The sequence below is a fragment of the Aquarana catesbeiana genome, linkage group LG01 (assembly GCF_042186555.1).
Source record: "Aquarana catesbeiana isolate 2022-GZ linkage group LG01, ASM4218655v1, whole genome shotgun sequence".
NCBI lineage: Eukaryota > Metazoa > Chordata > Amphibia > Anura > Ranidae > Aquarana > Aquarana catesbeiana.
Window position 1 is genome coordinate 107,009,587 of NC_133324.1, and position 17,146 is coordinate 107,026,732.

General features: G+C 43.1%; 1 pseudogene; it reads left to right on the forward strand.

The window, feature by feature from the left end:
* The first annotated feature begins 3,022 nt into the window (after window positions 1-3,022).
* LOC141145430 (granzyme A-like) overlaps window positions 3,023-17,146 on the forward strand; it is an 85,570-nt pseudogene continuing 71,446 nt past the window's right edge.

Here is a 17,146-nt window from a genome sequence, read left to right on the forward strand (position 1 = left end):
TTTCCAGGGGGAACCGTGTAGGTTCAAGTGGTATGGTCATCCCCACCTGTTGCATGATTACAGGAGCGGGGATGCTGGTGGGTGTTTTTGTTGGGGGGTATGCCTGTTTATTTTTGCATGTCGGTTTGTTATGGCCGGTGGGGTTTTTCTTCTATTTCAGGGGGAACACAAGGCCTGAGCTGGAGATAGGGCCCTCATATGGGTTGAGGGGGACAAGTGAAGCAGGTAGTGGGTATGAGGGGTCACGATGAGGCATTGCTAGACGAGAAGCCTGGGCTCGGTAGGTAAGAGTGCCGGGTGTGATGGGGAGCAGGATGGTGCCGGGAGTGCATAGCATGGCACGACTGGATGGGGGGCTGCTGGCCGTTGTTAGTCACATGTCGGCAGCAATCATGTGGGCTTAAAGTCCAGGTGGGACATAACGAGGGTTATGAAGGTGGAGTTAGGCACATCTGCAGGGCTTTCCTGGGGATGCTGATGGTGGGGTCCACCATCATTGCTCGGATGATTTGGAGATTGGACCGATCGGTAGAGGGGATGGAAATAGCTACCAACAAGGTTAATGGGGATGTCAGCTGATGTTGGGTTAGGAATGGTGAGGCTGGTCAGTGGGCATTTAGAGATGGAACTGGATACTGGAAGGTGCTTTCGGGGGATGGAGTTTACCTCTATGCTGGGGTGATTAATATGTGGGCCCTGGGTTTGCCGGTGGCATCTAGAGAGCGTTGGGGTTGGCGGGGCACCCAAGGGGAAGGTTTTCCCCTTGGGCGCTGTAGCCGGTGTTGGTGTTTGTGGGTGAATGAAGAAACCTCGGATAAGAAGAGTTAGGGACCCATTGGTGGTATGGGTCCCGATGGTGGTATTCCAGCTAACGTGGTTTAGCTGAAATTTGGTTAACGGGTGCACTGCAGTCAGTTGCTTGTCTCCGAGCCAGTATGTCGGCTAGAGGCCTATTATCATATATAAAAGGTACCGCAGTGCATTATTATCCACTTCCTGACCGGCGCACGCCGATGTACACCGGCAGAATGGCATGGCTGGGCAAATGGGCGTACAGGTAAGTCCATTGAATTTCCCGCTGTGCCATTGCGTGCGCGCCGGCCGGGAGCTCCGTGAGTCGGATCGCGGGTCCTGTGGACTTGATCGACGCAGGGATACCCGTGATCGCCTCGCAGAGAGGACGAACGGGGAGATGCTGATGCAAACAGCATCTCCCCGTTCTGCCTAGTGACAGTGTCACTGATCTCTGCTCCCTGTCATCGGGAGCAGAGATCAGTGACGTGTCACACACAGCCCATCCCCCCTACAGTAAGAACACATCCCTAGTACTGATTTAACCCCTCCCTGCCCCTTAGTGGTTAACCCCTTCACTGCCAGTGTCATTTACACAGGAATCAGTGCATTTTTATAGCACTGATTGCTGTATAAATGACAATGGTGCCAAAAATGTGTCAAAAATGTCCGATGTGTCCGCCATAAGGTCGCAGTCACAATAAAAATCGCTGATCGCCGCTGATCGCTACTAGTAAAAAAAAATTATTAATAAAAATGCCATAAAACTATCCCCTATTTTGTAAACGCTATAACTTTTGCGCAAACCAATCAATACACGCTTATTGCAATTTTTTTTACCAAAAATATGTAGAAGAATACGTATCGGCCTAAACTGAGAAAAAAAATGTTTTTTTAATTATTTTTTGGGGATATTTATTATAGCAAAAAGTTAAAAATAATGCATTTTTTTTTTTAAATTGTGGTTATTTTTTTGTTTATAGCGCAAAAAATAAAAACCGCAGAGATGATCAAATACCACCAAAAGAAAGCCCTATTTGTGGGAAATAAAGGACGTCAATTTTGTTTGGGAGCCACGTTGCACGACCGCGCAATTGTCAGTCAAAGCGATGAAGTGCCGAATCGCAAAAAATGCACTGGTCAGGAAGGGGGTAAACAGATGGTATGTGGAGTGCCTGCAAAGACCAATGTGAATATCAGATGTTTCTGGTTATGTTCATTTAAATTTATTGATTAATAAAGGGGCTGCTACGGCCAAGATTTACTCTAACTTGGTGTGGTCTCTATTAATTGGAAAAGGTATAGGGGCTGTAGCAAGGGTTGGTCAGGCAGTATGGAAGTATAGTACATCTGTTATACAATGGTCAAGGAAAGCCCGGAGCGAAAAAGAAATAAAATGAAGAAATAGCGCAGGGCTGGCATGACAGGATTAACAGGGTACAGACAGAAGAGGTCTTACCTCATTGGAGTAGCTTTGGGAGGAGGGGACAGGAGAGTAAACAGGAGCTGGCCCCTCCCCCCGGCATCAGTGCAGCGTACAGGAATAAGCTTCCCACCCACACTCCCTGTTGGTTATCTTTGTTAAATATGTCTTTTTTCCACAGATCGGTGTGTACTCAGGATGTCGTTGCAGCTGGCGGGTGTTGGTCTTTGCGTGTGAATGAAGAAACCTCGGATAAGGAGAGTTCGGGACCCATCGGCGGTATGGGTCCCGATGGTGGTATTCCAGCTGACGTGGTTTAGCTGGAATTTGGTTAAAGGGTGCACTGCAGTCAGTTGGTTGTCTCCGAGCCAGTATGTCGGCTAGAGGCCTATTATCATATATAAAAGATACTGCAGTGCAATATTATGAAACAGATGGTATGTGGAGTGCCTGCAAAGACCAACGTGAATATCAGATGTTTATGGTTATGTTCATTTAAATTTATTGATTAATAAAGGGGCTGCTACGGCCAAAATTTACACCAACTTGGTGTGGTCTCTATTAGTTGGAAATGGTATGGGGGCTGTAGCAAGGGTTGGTCAGGCAGTATGGAAGTATAGTACATCTGTTATACAATGGTCAAGAAAAGCATGTTTGCCGCTCTTTCTAAACCTGGGTCCTAGACCTTGACATAAGCCTATATAGCACTGAACAAAGGAAACATTTTTATCCTTCTCTTTTAAATTCAGCTGAACATATTGCTTAGCTATGCCATTATTTTAAATGACCAATCATTGCAAATGTATCATGTTCCTTTGTGGTAGGCAGAGTTGTAAGAGACTTAAAAGGCTTCTTCTTCTTCTGTGTGCACTAACCACACCAGAAAAGCATCAATCTAGTCATCATGAAACTTTTCCTGTCACTGTCTGCTTTTACTTTATCTTGTTCATTCATGGCCGTAAACGTCAGTCATTATTATTGTATCAAAATCATGTGCAATAGAGATATGAGCAATAAACTGGTTTGTAAGTAGTTATGCGTGCTGCATATATGAAATTACAAAAATGGAAATATCAGAAGAAAGTCAAGATTTACATAAGTGCATTTAAATATGTTTTTTTAATTTAATAAGTGTAACGACAAGGCCATATTTTCATCATTGGAGTCTGTATACACACAACCATTACCTTCATTTTACTTGTCCTAACCTGTCTTATTATATGTTATTTACATTATTTATGTGTCAAGGTGTAAATAACCTTATATGAGATGATTTTGATAAATACAGGAAAAAAGGAGGATGATACATATACAGACAGTCCCCGGGTTACAAACAAGATAGGTCCTGTAGGTTTGTTCTTAAAGTGGTGTTCCGGCCGAAATTATACTTTTTAAATAAAAATACCCCTATAATACACAAGCTTAATGTATTCTAGTAAAGTTAGTCTGTAAACTAAGGTCTGTTTTGTTAGTTTATAGCAGTAGTTTGTTATTTTATAAACTTATAGCAGGCCGTGGCCATCTTAAGTCTGGGCATCTGAAGCCATACTGCATTTCTTCCTGGATCTCATCCTTGCAGATCTCGCACATGCTCAGTGCAGCACAAGCAGTGTAATAGGTTTCAGGTCAGGTTTCCATAGCAACGGCAGTTTCAGAGGAAGTTGCCGCCCCTTCCCAGAAGGCATTGCAAACAGGAAATGATGCGATGGGCCGCGGCCAGGGAGGAGGAAGTGAAAAATTAATACAGCAGATATACAGTAAGTGCTGAGAAAAAAAATAAAAAAATATCCAATTCGTTTACAGTGCACAGTTTAGTGAGGGATGCTGAAGAGTTGTAAAAGTGGGTGGAACTCCACTTTAAGTTGAATTTGTATGTAGGTTGAAACAGGTAACTTTTTTAGGTGTAGCTCCAGGCAAAAAATATATTTTTAAGTTTTTTGGATAGCGTAGGGAACACCCCTGTAAAATTTGTTTTCCTGTCTGTGCCCCTGTTCAGAAGATTTCACCTCACTTTTTGTCTGAATGACAATTGGATTTTGAAAATTTTGGGTTGTTGTGGAAAGAAGGATTGGTGATAAAGCTTCAGTGGAGACACTGGGGGTTATTTACGAAACGCAACTCCACTTTGCTCTGCAAGTGCACTTGAAAGTGCATTTGGAAGTGCAGTCGCTCTAAATCTAAGGTGTAGATCTGAAATGAGTGGAAGCTCTGTTTATTTTATCATCCAATCATGTGCAAGCTAAAATGCTGTTTTTTATTTTCCTTGCATGTCCCCTTCGGATCTACAGCGACTTTACTTTCATGTGCACTTGCAGTGCAAAGTGGATTTTCCTTTAGTAAATAACCTCCACTTTTTTACAGAAGTGAATTTCCCTTCCTAGGGGTAGATTTCCTCTCACTTCCTGTTGTCTCCCTCCATTTGTAAGTATGAGTCGTATGTAAGTCAGATGTATGTAACCCGGGGACTCCTGTACAATGAAAAGCTGTTTCCTTGTATCAGTTACTCCATGATAAAGGTGGTAATGCTGAAAAAAGTTTAATATTAAAACCATTTACAAGAAAACGTTCTGTTCATGCATACAGTAGCTGCATTTATTAACTCTAGCTTTTTAAATCTATTATGCAAAAAAAGTGAACTTTTGTGGTGGTTTTACCAGTGACAGTGTGTCCATAAGGGCGCACAGACGCCACCCCCTCTCTCCAGCCACCCCTCTAGCAGCCATAGATAGATTCATGCATTGCATGAATCTATCTATGGCTGCCGCTGCCACCCCCTATTCAGGCGCTCGGCCCCTTTTCGGTCGCCGGGCGCCTGAATTACAGCGGCAGGGTTTTTTTTTTAAGCACCTGATTAGAGCCATAGGCTCTAATAGGCGTAAAAAAAGGTGACCTGCGAGCGCCATGCTGTGTTAGAAAAGCAAATGAATATTTGCGTTCCTAACACTAAACTTCCTCTCTGCCAATCAGGTGCTTGGATCTGTTACCTGTCACCTAATTGGCTGAAACAACAGGCGCTGTGATTGGACGCCTATCAGGTGTCCAATCATAGCAGAGGACGGGAAGAGAGGACGAAAGAAGACATTGAGGAGCTGTCCCACCGCGGCACTGTGACTGCATTTGATGGGCACAGTGGCTGCATATGATGTCATAGTGGCTGCATATGATGGGCACAGTGGCTGCATTCGATGCTGCACAGTGGCTGCATTTTATGGAGCACAGTGGCTGCATAAGATGGGCACGGTGGCTGCATAAGATGGGCATAGTAGCTGTATTAGATGGGGCACAGTGGCAGCATTTGTTGGCACAGTGGGAGCATTTGATATGGCACAGTGGCTGCTTTTGATGGGCACAGTGGCTGCTTTTGATGGGCACAGTGGCTGCGTTTGATGGGCAGAGTGGCTGCGTTTGATGGTACAGTGGTGGCTATTGATGGGAAAAGGGGCTGTGTTTGATGGTACAGTGGCTGCGTTCGATGGCACAGTGGCTTCGTTTGATGGGCACAGTGGCGGCAATTGATGGGCACAGTGGCTGCGTTTGATGGCACAGTGAGGCTGCAATTGATGTTTTTTTTTCAGAATTTTTTCGTTTGTTTGCGCCCTCCCCCCCAAAAAAAAACATTTGGGCATCAGCCACCACTGAGTTTTACTGCATATTATTGGCGTTTGTGCTGTTTTATGTTGTTAAAGCCCAATTGAGACTTTATATTTTAATAGTACAATGCAGACAGTCTGGCTTAAATATCAGGGTTTTTTAAATGTGTTAGTGCTTTAGCATCATATTGGATTGCCCTTTGCCAGCCACACACTGGATATCTAAACTGCTACTCCCACATAGTCTACTGTGGTCTGGATCTCAGGTGGTCTGACATGCACCCCGAGCAGTCCTCCAATCAACAATTCTGCAAATGAGCTTTGTTGAGTGGAGAACAGTAATTGTCTGTGCAGTAGTATCTCCAATGTACAGGGCAGTTTAATATAGGTAAAGTGGTACTAAAGGCTGAAAGTATTTTACCTTCATGCATTTTATACATGAAGGTAAAAAACTTTGTGTGCAGCTCCCCCCAGCCCCCTCTAAAACTTACCTGAGCCGGATCTCGATCCAGCGATATGTATGAGGGCAGCTGCTCTCCTGGCTCTCTCCCTCCTCATTGGTTTAAACACAGCAATAGGAGCCATGGGCTCACTCTGCTGTCAATCACAGTCAACAAGGGGGAGCGAGGGTGGGGCTGTGTCCCATTCTGTGTGTCAATGGACATAAAGTAGGGCTCGGGAGTGAGCATGCATGAGTGCCCCCATAGCAAGCAGCTTGCTATGGAGGCACTCAGCAGGGGGGATGAGCCCAGAGTGCCACTGTGGAACCTGAGAAAAGGAGGATCAGGGCTGCTCTGTGCAAAACTATTACATGGAGCAGGTAAATACAACATTTTTTTATTCCTTTAGTATTACTTTAAAGCATAATAAAACAAACCAAAAAAATGTACTTAAATTGACTATCAGTTGAAACAGTGGCATACCAATGGATGGGGGGTTCCACCACGGGTGCCACACATTGGGGGGGGTGTCAGGCCGGCACCGCTTAGGGGTGTCAACCCAGGGATGTGGAGTGTGGGATAATCCGGAGAGAAGATCGCAGAGCGGGAAGAGTGCCCCCCATACATTGGAGCCTGTGTGTGATCATCGACTACTCCCCCTCACTACCCTTGGTTAGTACTACCCTCCATACTACACTTAATCTGCCTGGATTGCTATTTTGGAGATCGCTGCTGGTTGACATGTGCAGGATGTTTCTTGGTGCATGAAGAGGACCTGACACGCTGGAGCTGGCTTTTCTTTGGACAGCGCAATGTATTTATCCTTCCTTGGAAGTATGTACCCAGACTGACTGTAGATATGGGGGACAGCAGCACCCCAATAAGGGCGATCAGGTGAGAGCACATTATGCACCACCACCCCCCTGCATTGCAGCCCCGGGGGGTGTGCAAATGATTGCTAATGCTTGGAGCTACATAAACTTCACACTTGTAAGGTCTCTCTTATAACTGTCTTCTGTAGATCAGTCTATCTGTGAACAATGAGTGCCCATAGCCACACTGCTTCTTTGAAGTCATCAGGTCCTGGGGAGGTCTATGTTTTTCCTAAAAAATCACCCTCGTGCATAGTCCCCCCAGCCACATACTCTAAAGCACAGGTGTCAAACACAAGGCCCGCGGGCCGAATCCGGCCCTCCAGGCCATTTCATGTGGCCCTCGCACCTCTCCTGCAGCTGCAGGAGAGCTCCAGCCCTCCTCTGGTTCTCCTCCAGTCCCCTACTTTCTGCTTTCAAGCAATGCATCCAGCTTCTTCCCAGCAGCAGCATACGGAAAGGGGGTGCACTGTGATGTTAGGGAGAGTAGGAAACTCAACTTCTGATGGTGGAGTGGCTCTTGACATCTAATGTAAGGGGAGGGGATGCGCTGGACATCTAATCTTACAAATACAACCGGCCCTTTTGAGGACAGTCATAATGCTGATGCGGCCCACAATGAAATTGAGTTTGACACCCCTGCTCTAAAGCAAAGGTGATTGTTGCGTGGAGCTGATCTCCTTCTCCTTTTTTCTTAGATTAGCCTTTCTCAAACCTTGAGCCAATCTGGAGAACCCCTGCTATTACCAATTCAGCAGTAGTCATTGGTAAGCAGATCAGCCATCATAGAAAAATGTTGGGTGTCATGTCACTGATTCTGCCAAGTGGCGTTGGCCCAGAACTAGGCGGGCACCATCAGATGCAATTGGATACATAGAGAGAAATCATGGATTTTATAGGCATCAATATATTAAAAAAAATGTATTTTTACTATAAAACATTTACAAAATATCTTAAAAGCTTCCACTCTGCTAAGGGATACTCCCAGTGGTTGTTACATCTATCAACCCTGGCCCAGCGGTTAGAGTTGGTTATGTTGACTATTGTTTGTATAAGTCTGTTTTCACTTTTTATATGCTTTTAAGATATTTTGTAAATGTTTTATAATAAAAAATTGTTTTTTTTAATATATTGGTGCCTATAAAATCCACGATTTCTCTCTATGTATCCAATTTCAGTTACTAGGATGTGGCACTTTTTACCATTGTCTATACACCCACAGTACCAACCCTCTGGTGGTGTATTATTGCCAGAATCATGGCAAAATGCAGGATGCATTTGCGATGTCATTACTCCTAATGGCTCCCCAATCGTGGTGCAATTTTGCCGCAGTTTTCTCATGATAAATCATGCTGCAATGGTGGTAAATTGCAACGTGTGACACTGATGCCCAAAAGGAGCTCCTGCTCCTTTATGAGCGATAAGCTTCGCACGTTGCGATTTTGTTGGGGGGGTGCCAGATATAGGATCTGCCAAATGCTTTAGGTACACCCCTGAGTTTAAGAGTAGCATTGCTGGAATAAAGAAATAGAATAGAAAAAAAATATTTTTTTTTTTCTATTTTATTCCTTTATTTTCTATTCTATTTTATTTTCTTTGGAAATTGGAAAACTATTCGAATTCGAAAAGTTTTCAAATTTGAATTTGAAAACTATTCTAACTATCTTAATTTGGAAATTCGGATTCATCCGAATTTCCGAAAAATGAAAATTTGTCCGAGTTTTAATTTGGAACGAAATGAACCGCACATGTCTAGTACTCGGTACAGAATCTATTGAACCAATACGAAACACTTTTTCAACTATCGGATATTAAGAAACCGAGTACCTTGCAACCATAGGCATGCGAGCCGGGTGTCCTGGGTGTGCCTGGGTGTGCTGGGAAGGGTGTGCTGGGCAGTACCCAGACCCCGATAACTATTGTATGCCCAATTACTTGCATATAAGCCTTCACAAATAACACTTTTGATTTTTCCAGTTCGGGTCCCATAGAATTCAATGGGGTTCATTATTCGGTTCCGAACTTTCACAATGTTCGAAAGTTCTGGTGCGTACCTAACAGGGGGTCATTCGGCCCATCCCTGTTAAGGAGCTGGTACCTGCTGGCATCCTAACAACTAATGACTCATCCCTGCTGTCAGCTGGAGATTACCCAGCCTTCAACAGGGATGAGTCATTGGTGGTTAGGATGTGGGCAGGTACCAGCTCCTTAACAACCAATTACTTATGCCTGTTGTTGAGAGCAGGGATGAATCACTGGTTGTTAGGGTGCCGTTGGGTGCCAAGTATTTAACAATTTGACATGTGACCTCAAAAAGCTCACCAAAATAGCAATGCAGTGCATTTTTTATGCATTTTTGGTGCATTGCGATTGATTTCTATAGAAGGTGTGCTTTCGATGCACTGCAAAAGCGCAACAGTGTGAAAGGCATATAATAGTATACAGTGCGATACTGTCTACTTCCAGATTGATTCTTGCCATAAAAAAGTGCACTGTCTAGTCTGGACTGGTGTCACTAGTTTGTGTGCCCACCCGCTACCGACCTCTCTAATCCCGCTCTTAGAGCCCTGCACTCTGACCTCAGAATTTACTGAGAGAGCAGGAGTGAGGCAGCAGCAGTATATCACTCTGCCAGGCAATGGGCAGCCAGAACTACAATTTTACTGTTGGCAAATGCAGCACCGGTCATCCAGAGTCCTTAACCACTTGACAACTGGGCACTTAAACCCCGTTCCTAACCAGACCAATTTTCAGCTTTTGGTGCTCTCACATTTTGAATGACAATTACTCAGTCATGCAGCACTGTATCTATATGAAATTTTTGTCCTTTTTTTCACACAAATGGAGCTTTCTTTTGGTGGTATTTAATCACCGCTGGGTTCTTTATTTTTTGCGCCGTAAAAGAAAAAAGACCGAAAAATCTGTAAAAAAATACATTTTTCTTCATTTCTGTTATAATATTTTGCAAATTAGTAATTTTTCTTCATATATTTTGGCCAAAATTTATACCGCTACATAGCTTTGGTAAAATTAACCCAAATCGGTGGATATTATTTGGTCTTTGTGAAAGTTATAGAGTCCAAAAGCTATGGTGCGAATATCTGAAAATTGATCACACCTGAAGTACTGACGGCCTATCTAATTTCTTGAGACCCTAACATTCCAGAAAAGTACAAATACCCCCCAAATGACCCCTTTTTGGAAAGAAGACATTCCAAGGTATTTAGAAAGATGCATGGTGAGTTTTTTGAAGTTGTCATTTTTTCCCACAATTCTTTGCAAAATCAAGGTTTTTTTTTTACTTTTTTTTTTCCCCACGTATTAGCAGGTTATTTGTCACACACAGCATATGCATACCACAAATTACACCCCAAAACACATTCTGCTATTACTCCCGAGTATGGCGATACCACATGTGTGAGACTTTTACACAGCGTGGCCACATACAGAGGCCCAACATGCAGGGGAGCACCTTCAGGCGTTCTGGAGTGCCCAGGCCAATTCTGACATTTCTCTCCTACATGTAAAAATCATCATTTATTAGCTAGAAAATTACATAGAACCCCAAAACATTATATATATCTTTTTTTAGCAAAGACCCTAGAGAATACAATGGCGGTCGTTGCAACTTTTTATCTCGCACGGTATTTGCGCAGCAATTTTTTTAACGCTTTTTTTTGGAAAAAAAAACTGTTTTGTGCTTTACAAAAACCAAAACAGTAAAGTTAGCCTAATGTTTTTGCATAATGTGAAAGATGAAGTTACGCCGAGTAAATAGATACCCAACATGTCACCTTTCAAAATTGCACGCGCTTGTGGAATGGCGCCAAACTTTGCTACTCAAAAATCCCCATAGGCGACGCTTTAAAATTTTTTACTGGTTACATGTTTTGAGTTACAGAGGAGGTCTAGGGCCAAAATTATTGCTCTCACTCTACCAATCGCAGCGATACCTCACATGTGTGGTTTGAATACCGTTTTCATATGTGGGCTGGACTTACGTATGCGTTCGCTTCTGCATGCGAGCACACAGGGACAGGGGCGCTTTAAAATTTTTTTTTTTTTTTTATTGTTCATTTTACTTTATTTATTTTAGTTTGATGCTTTTTTTCCAAAAAAAAAATTTTGGACCACTTTTATTCCTATTACAAGGAATATAAACATCCTTGTAATAGGAATATGGCATGACAGGTCCTCTTTACAGTGAGATATGGGGTCAGTAAGACCCCACATCTCACCTCTAGGCTGGGAAGCCTGAAATAAAAAAAAAAAAAAAAAAACGATCCTGGCTTCGATCGTAGTGGTGAGTCGGTAGAAGCGCGGGAGGGGGGGACATCCCCTCTCGCCTCCCGTAAGAATGATCAAGCAGTGGAACAGCTGCTATGATCATTCTCATGGTGTAGGGAATCGCCGGCTGAAAAGGATGATATCTGAATGATGCCTGTAGCTTCAGCCATCATTCAGATATCCCCGCACAAAGTCAAGGATGTTGTATGATGGCCGACGGGCGGGAAGTGGTTAAAACGCTTTTTTTTTTTTTTAACACAAAGTTGTCCATTTACACAATATTTCTACCACATAACATGTACATACCAAAAATGACACCCCAAAATAGATTCTCCTCCTCCTCCTGAGTACGGCGATACCACATGTGTGAGACTTCCACAGCCTGGCCACATACAGAGGCCGAGTACAGCTGAGCATGGCTCAGCATGGCAGGGTATGGCGGGGTATTGCGGAGTATGGCGGGGTATTGCGGAGTATGGTGGGGTATTGCGGAGTATGGTGGGGTATTGCAGAGTATGGCGGGGTATGGCAGGGTATTGCGGGGTATGGCGGGGTATGGCGGAGTATGGCGGGGTATTGCGGAGTATGGCGGGGGCATGGCAGAGTATAGTGGGGGCATGGCAGAGTATGGCGGGGGCATGGCAGAGTATGGCGGGGGCATGGCAGAGTATGGCGGGGGCATTGCAGAGTATTGTCGGGGCATTGCAGAGTATTGTGGGGGCATTGCAGAGTATTGCACAGCATTGCAGAGTATTGCACAGCATTGCAGAGTATTGTGGGGGCATTGCAGAGTATTGTGGGGGCATTGCAGAGTATTGCACAGCATTGCAGAGTATTGTGGGGGCATTGCAGAGTATTGTGGGGGCATTGCAGAGTATTGCACAGCATTGCAGAGTATTGTGGGGGCATTGCAGAGTATTGCACAGCATTGCAGAGTATTGTGGGGGTATTGCAGAGTATTGCACAGCATTGCAGAGTATTGCACAGCATTGCAGAGTATTGTGGGGGCATTGCAGAGTATTGCACAGCATTGCAGAGTATTGTGGGGGCATTGCAGAGTATTGCACAGCATTGCAGAGTATTGCACAGCATTGCAGAGTATTGCACAGCATTGCAGAGTATTGTGGGGGCATTGCAGAGTATTGCACAGCATTGCATAGTAGTAGGGATGGCTGAGCATGGATGGATGGATGGCTGGATGTCTCTGTGCAGCGCTGTGGGCACTACACATCCAGCCCACAGCGCTGCAGCCAGCCATCCATCTCCCTCTCCTCCGCAGTGTACCGATCGGTACACAGAAGGGGAGGAGAGGAACCGGCGTCATCAGATGACGCCGGTCTGTTTACATGTGATCGCGCCGTCATTTGACGGCGCGATCACATGGTAAACGGCCGCGATCAGCGGCCATTTACCGGGATCCGTGATGCGCCGGGTCCTCTGGACCCGGCGGTCACGGATGTGTTCGGGTGCGCGCCCCAGGGGGCGCGCGAGAGGGGAATTCTGGGAGGACGTCATAGTACGTCCTCCCAGAGTTATCCAACCGCCCTGCAGCCGTCATTCGGCTATGGGCCGGTTGGTAAGTGGTTAATGAAGTATACCTGGTGGGCATTGAACACATGATTCTAGGTCAGAAATACTGACCAGTTAGCTATCATTTGGTTCTTATTTTAGGTTTATTTTCTAATACTGTGCATTTATAGGTACATATGCTGTTAAATGTTTAACACTGTTCTTCTTTCTTAATTGTATGACTTTAGATGTGTGCTTGGACATCATTGGGGGAAGGGAGGCCATACCCCATTCTCGGCCATACATGGCATTTATAAGGACTACAGAAAAAGGAATATGTGGTGGCACTTTAATTAGATTAAACTGGGTACTAACTGCTGCTCATTGTCCAATGTATGTACATGAACTGGTAGTGAACTGGTTACTTATAATTGTGTTTCAATAATGTAATTTACTAATGGTGTGTCCTTTAAAAAATGTATGGTGCTAATTTCAGAGTAGGTGAAGCTCAATAAATTACCTCTGCCGGGTTAGCCCCCCCATATCAAAAATTTTGAAAAAATCTTATGCAGTTTGTTAGATCTTTGTTCGATCAGGTTAGATCAACCGTTGTTTGAGTTAGATCTCACACAGAAGAAGCAATATTAACAGTTATTTGCTAGGAGGGCTAACCCATCATCAGCCCCCCTTATCAAACAATTGACCAAACAGTTAGCTATTTTGGAAGTAATTTGTTAGATCCGGTAAGATCTCACATAATTAGAGACTTATTAAGTGATTAATGAGGGGGGGCTGGCCCCCCCTTATCAAATTTTCTGGCCAAAAATCATTCAAGCTAATAGATATTCATTAGATTCGGTAAGATCAAGTGGTTTTAACGTTAGATCTCACATAATTAGAGACTTATTAAGTGATTAATGAGGAGAGCTGGCCCCCCTTTATCAAATTTTCTGGCCAAAAATCATTCAGGCTAATAGATATTTGTTAGATCCGGTAAGATCAAGTATTTTTAATGTTAGATCTCACATCATTTCAGAGATATTCCACATAAAAATAGAGATATTAGGTGGTACATATGGATGGGTTAGCCCCCCTTATCAAATTTTCTGGCCAAAAATCATTCAGGCTAATAGATATTCGTTAGATCCGGTAAGATCAAGTGGTTTTAACGTTAGATCTCACATCATTTCAGAGATATTCCACATCAAAATAGAAATATTAGGTGGTACATGTGGACGGGTTAGCCCTCCCACATGCAATTTTCTGGCCAAAAATCATCTAGGCTAATAGATATTCGTTAGATCCGGAAAGATCAAGTGGTTTTAACCTTAGAGATATTAGGTGGTAGTACGTAAGGATGAGATTAGATCTCACATATTTAGAGACTTATTAACCACTTCAGCCCCGGAAGGATTTACCCCCTTCCTGACCAGAGCACTTTTTACAATTCGGCACTGCGTCGATTTAACTGCTAATTGCGCGGTCATGCAATGCTGTACCCAAACGAAATTTGCGTCCTTTTCTTCCCACAAATAGAGCTTTCTTTTGATGGTATTTGATCACCTCTGCCGTTTTTATTTTTTGCGCTATAAACGGAAAAAGACTGAAAATTTTGAAAAAAAATGATATTTTCTACTTTTTGTTATAAAAAAAATCCAATAAACTAAATTTTAGTCATACATTTAGGCCAAAATGTATTCGGCCACATGTCTTTGGTAAAAAAAATGTCAATAAGCGTATATTTATTGGTTTGCGCAAAAGTTATAGGGTCTACAAACTAGGGTACATTTTCTGGAATTTACACAGCTTTTAGTTTATGACTGCCTATGTCATTTCTTGAGGTGCTAAAATGGCAGGGCAGTACAAACCCCCCCCAAATGACCCCATTTTGGAAGGTAGACACCCCAAGGAAATTGCTGAGAGGCATGTTGAGCCCATTGAATATTTATTTTTTTTGTCCCAAGTGATTGAATAATGACAAAAAAAAAAAAAATTTACAAAAAGTTGTCACTAAATGATATATTGCTCACACAGGCCATGGGCATATGTGGAATTGCACCCCAAAATACATTCAGCTGCTTCTCCTGAGTACGGGGATACCACATGTGTGGCACTTTTTGGGAGCCTAGCCGCGTACGGGGCCCCGAAAACCCAGCACCACCTTCAGGATTTCTAAGGGCATACATTTTTGATTTCACTCCTCACTACCTATCACAGTTTTGAAGGCCATAAAATGCCCAGATGGCACAAACCCCCCCCCAAATGACCCCATTTTGGAAAGTAGACACCCCAAGCTATTTGCTGAGAGGCATGGTGAGTATTTTGCAGCTCTCATTTGTTTTTGAAAATGAAGAAAGACCAGAAAAAACATTTTTTTTTTTTCTTTTTTCAATTTTCAAAACTTTGTGACAAAAAGTGAGGTCTGCAAAATACTCACTATACCTCTCAGCAAATAGCTTGGGGTGTCTACTTTCCAAAATTGGGTCATTTGGGGGGGTTTTGTGCCACCTGGGCATTCCATGGCCTCCGAAACTGTGATAGGCAGTGAAGAGTGAAATCAAAAATTTACGGCCTTAGAAAGCCTGAAGGCGGTGCTTGGTTTTCGGGGTCCCGTGCGCGGCTAGGCTCCCAAAAAGTCCCACACATGTGATATCCCCGTACTCAGGAGAAGCAACAGAATTTATTTTGGGGTGTAATTTCACAAATCCCCATGGCATGTTTGAGCAATATAACATTTAGTGACAACTTTGTGCAAAAAAAAAAAAAAAATTTGTCTCTTTCCCGCAACTTGTGTCACAATATAAAATATTCCATGGACTCGACATGACTCTCAGCAAATAGCTTGGGGTGTCTACTTTCCAAAATGGGGTCATTTGGGGGGGTTTGAACTGTCCTGGCATTTTATGCACAACATTTAGAAGCTTATGTCACACATCACCCACTCTTCTAACCACTTGAAGACAAAGCCCTTTCTGACACTTTTTGATTACATGAAAAAATTTTTTTTTTTTGCAAGAAAATTACTTTGAACCGCCAAACATTATATATTATTTTAAAGCAAATGCCCTACAGATTAAAATGGTGGGTGTTTCATTTTTTTTTTTCACACAGTAATTGCGCAGCGATTTTTCAAACGCATTTTTTGTGGAAAAAACACACTTTTTAAAATTTTAATGCACTAAAACACACTATATTGCCCAAATGTTTGATGAAATAAAAAAGATGATCTTAGGCCGAGTACATGGATACCAAACATGACATGCTTTAAAATTGCGCACACACGTGCAGTGGCAACAAAATTAATACATTTTTAAAAGCCTTTAAAAGCCTTTACAGGTTACCACTTTAGATTTACTGCAAAAATTACTGCCCTCGATCTGACCTTCGCGGTGATACCTCACATGCATGGTGCAATTGCTGTTTACATTTGACGCCAGACCGACGCTTGCGTTCGCCTTAGCGCGAGAGCAGGGGGGACAGGGGTGCTTTTTTTTTTTTTTTTTTTTTTTTTCTTTATTTTTTTTTGATTTTTTATCTTATTTTTAAACTGTTCCTTTCATTTTTTTTTTTTTTAAATCATTTTTATTGTTATCTCAGGGAATGTAAATATCCCCTATGATAGCAATAGGTAGTGACAGGTACTCTTTTTTAAAAAAATTGGGGTCTATTAGACCCTAGATCTCTCCTCTGCCCTCAAAGCATCTGACCACACCAAGATCGGTGTGATAAAATGCTTCCCCAATTTCCCAATGGCGCTGTTTACATCCGGCGAAATCTAAGTCATAAAATGCTCGTAGCTTCCGGTTTCTTAGGCCATAGAGATGTTTGGAGCCACTCTGGTCTCTGATCAGCTCTATGGTCAGCTGGCTGAATCACCGGCTGCATTCTCAGGTTCACTGTTGAGACAGGAGAGCCAGAGAAAAACACGGAAGACGGTGGGGGGGGGTGCATTCCCTCCCACTGATTGTAAAAGCAGTCTAGAGGCTAATTAGCCACTAGGATTGCTTTTACATGAAAGCCGACCGCTGGCTAAAAAGAATGATACCAAGATGATACCTAAACCTGCAGGCATCATTCTGGTATAACCACTCAAAGTCGTGAATGGCGTACCTGAAGACAAAAAAATGGTTAACAATAAAGCACAGTAAACGGTAAAGTATAAAAAATTGCATACCTGAAAAGCAAACATGATAAAACATAATAACAATAAAACATTGCAGAACAGAATACAGT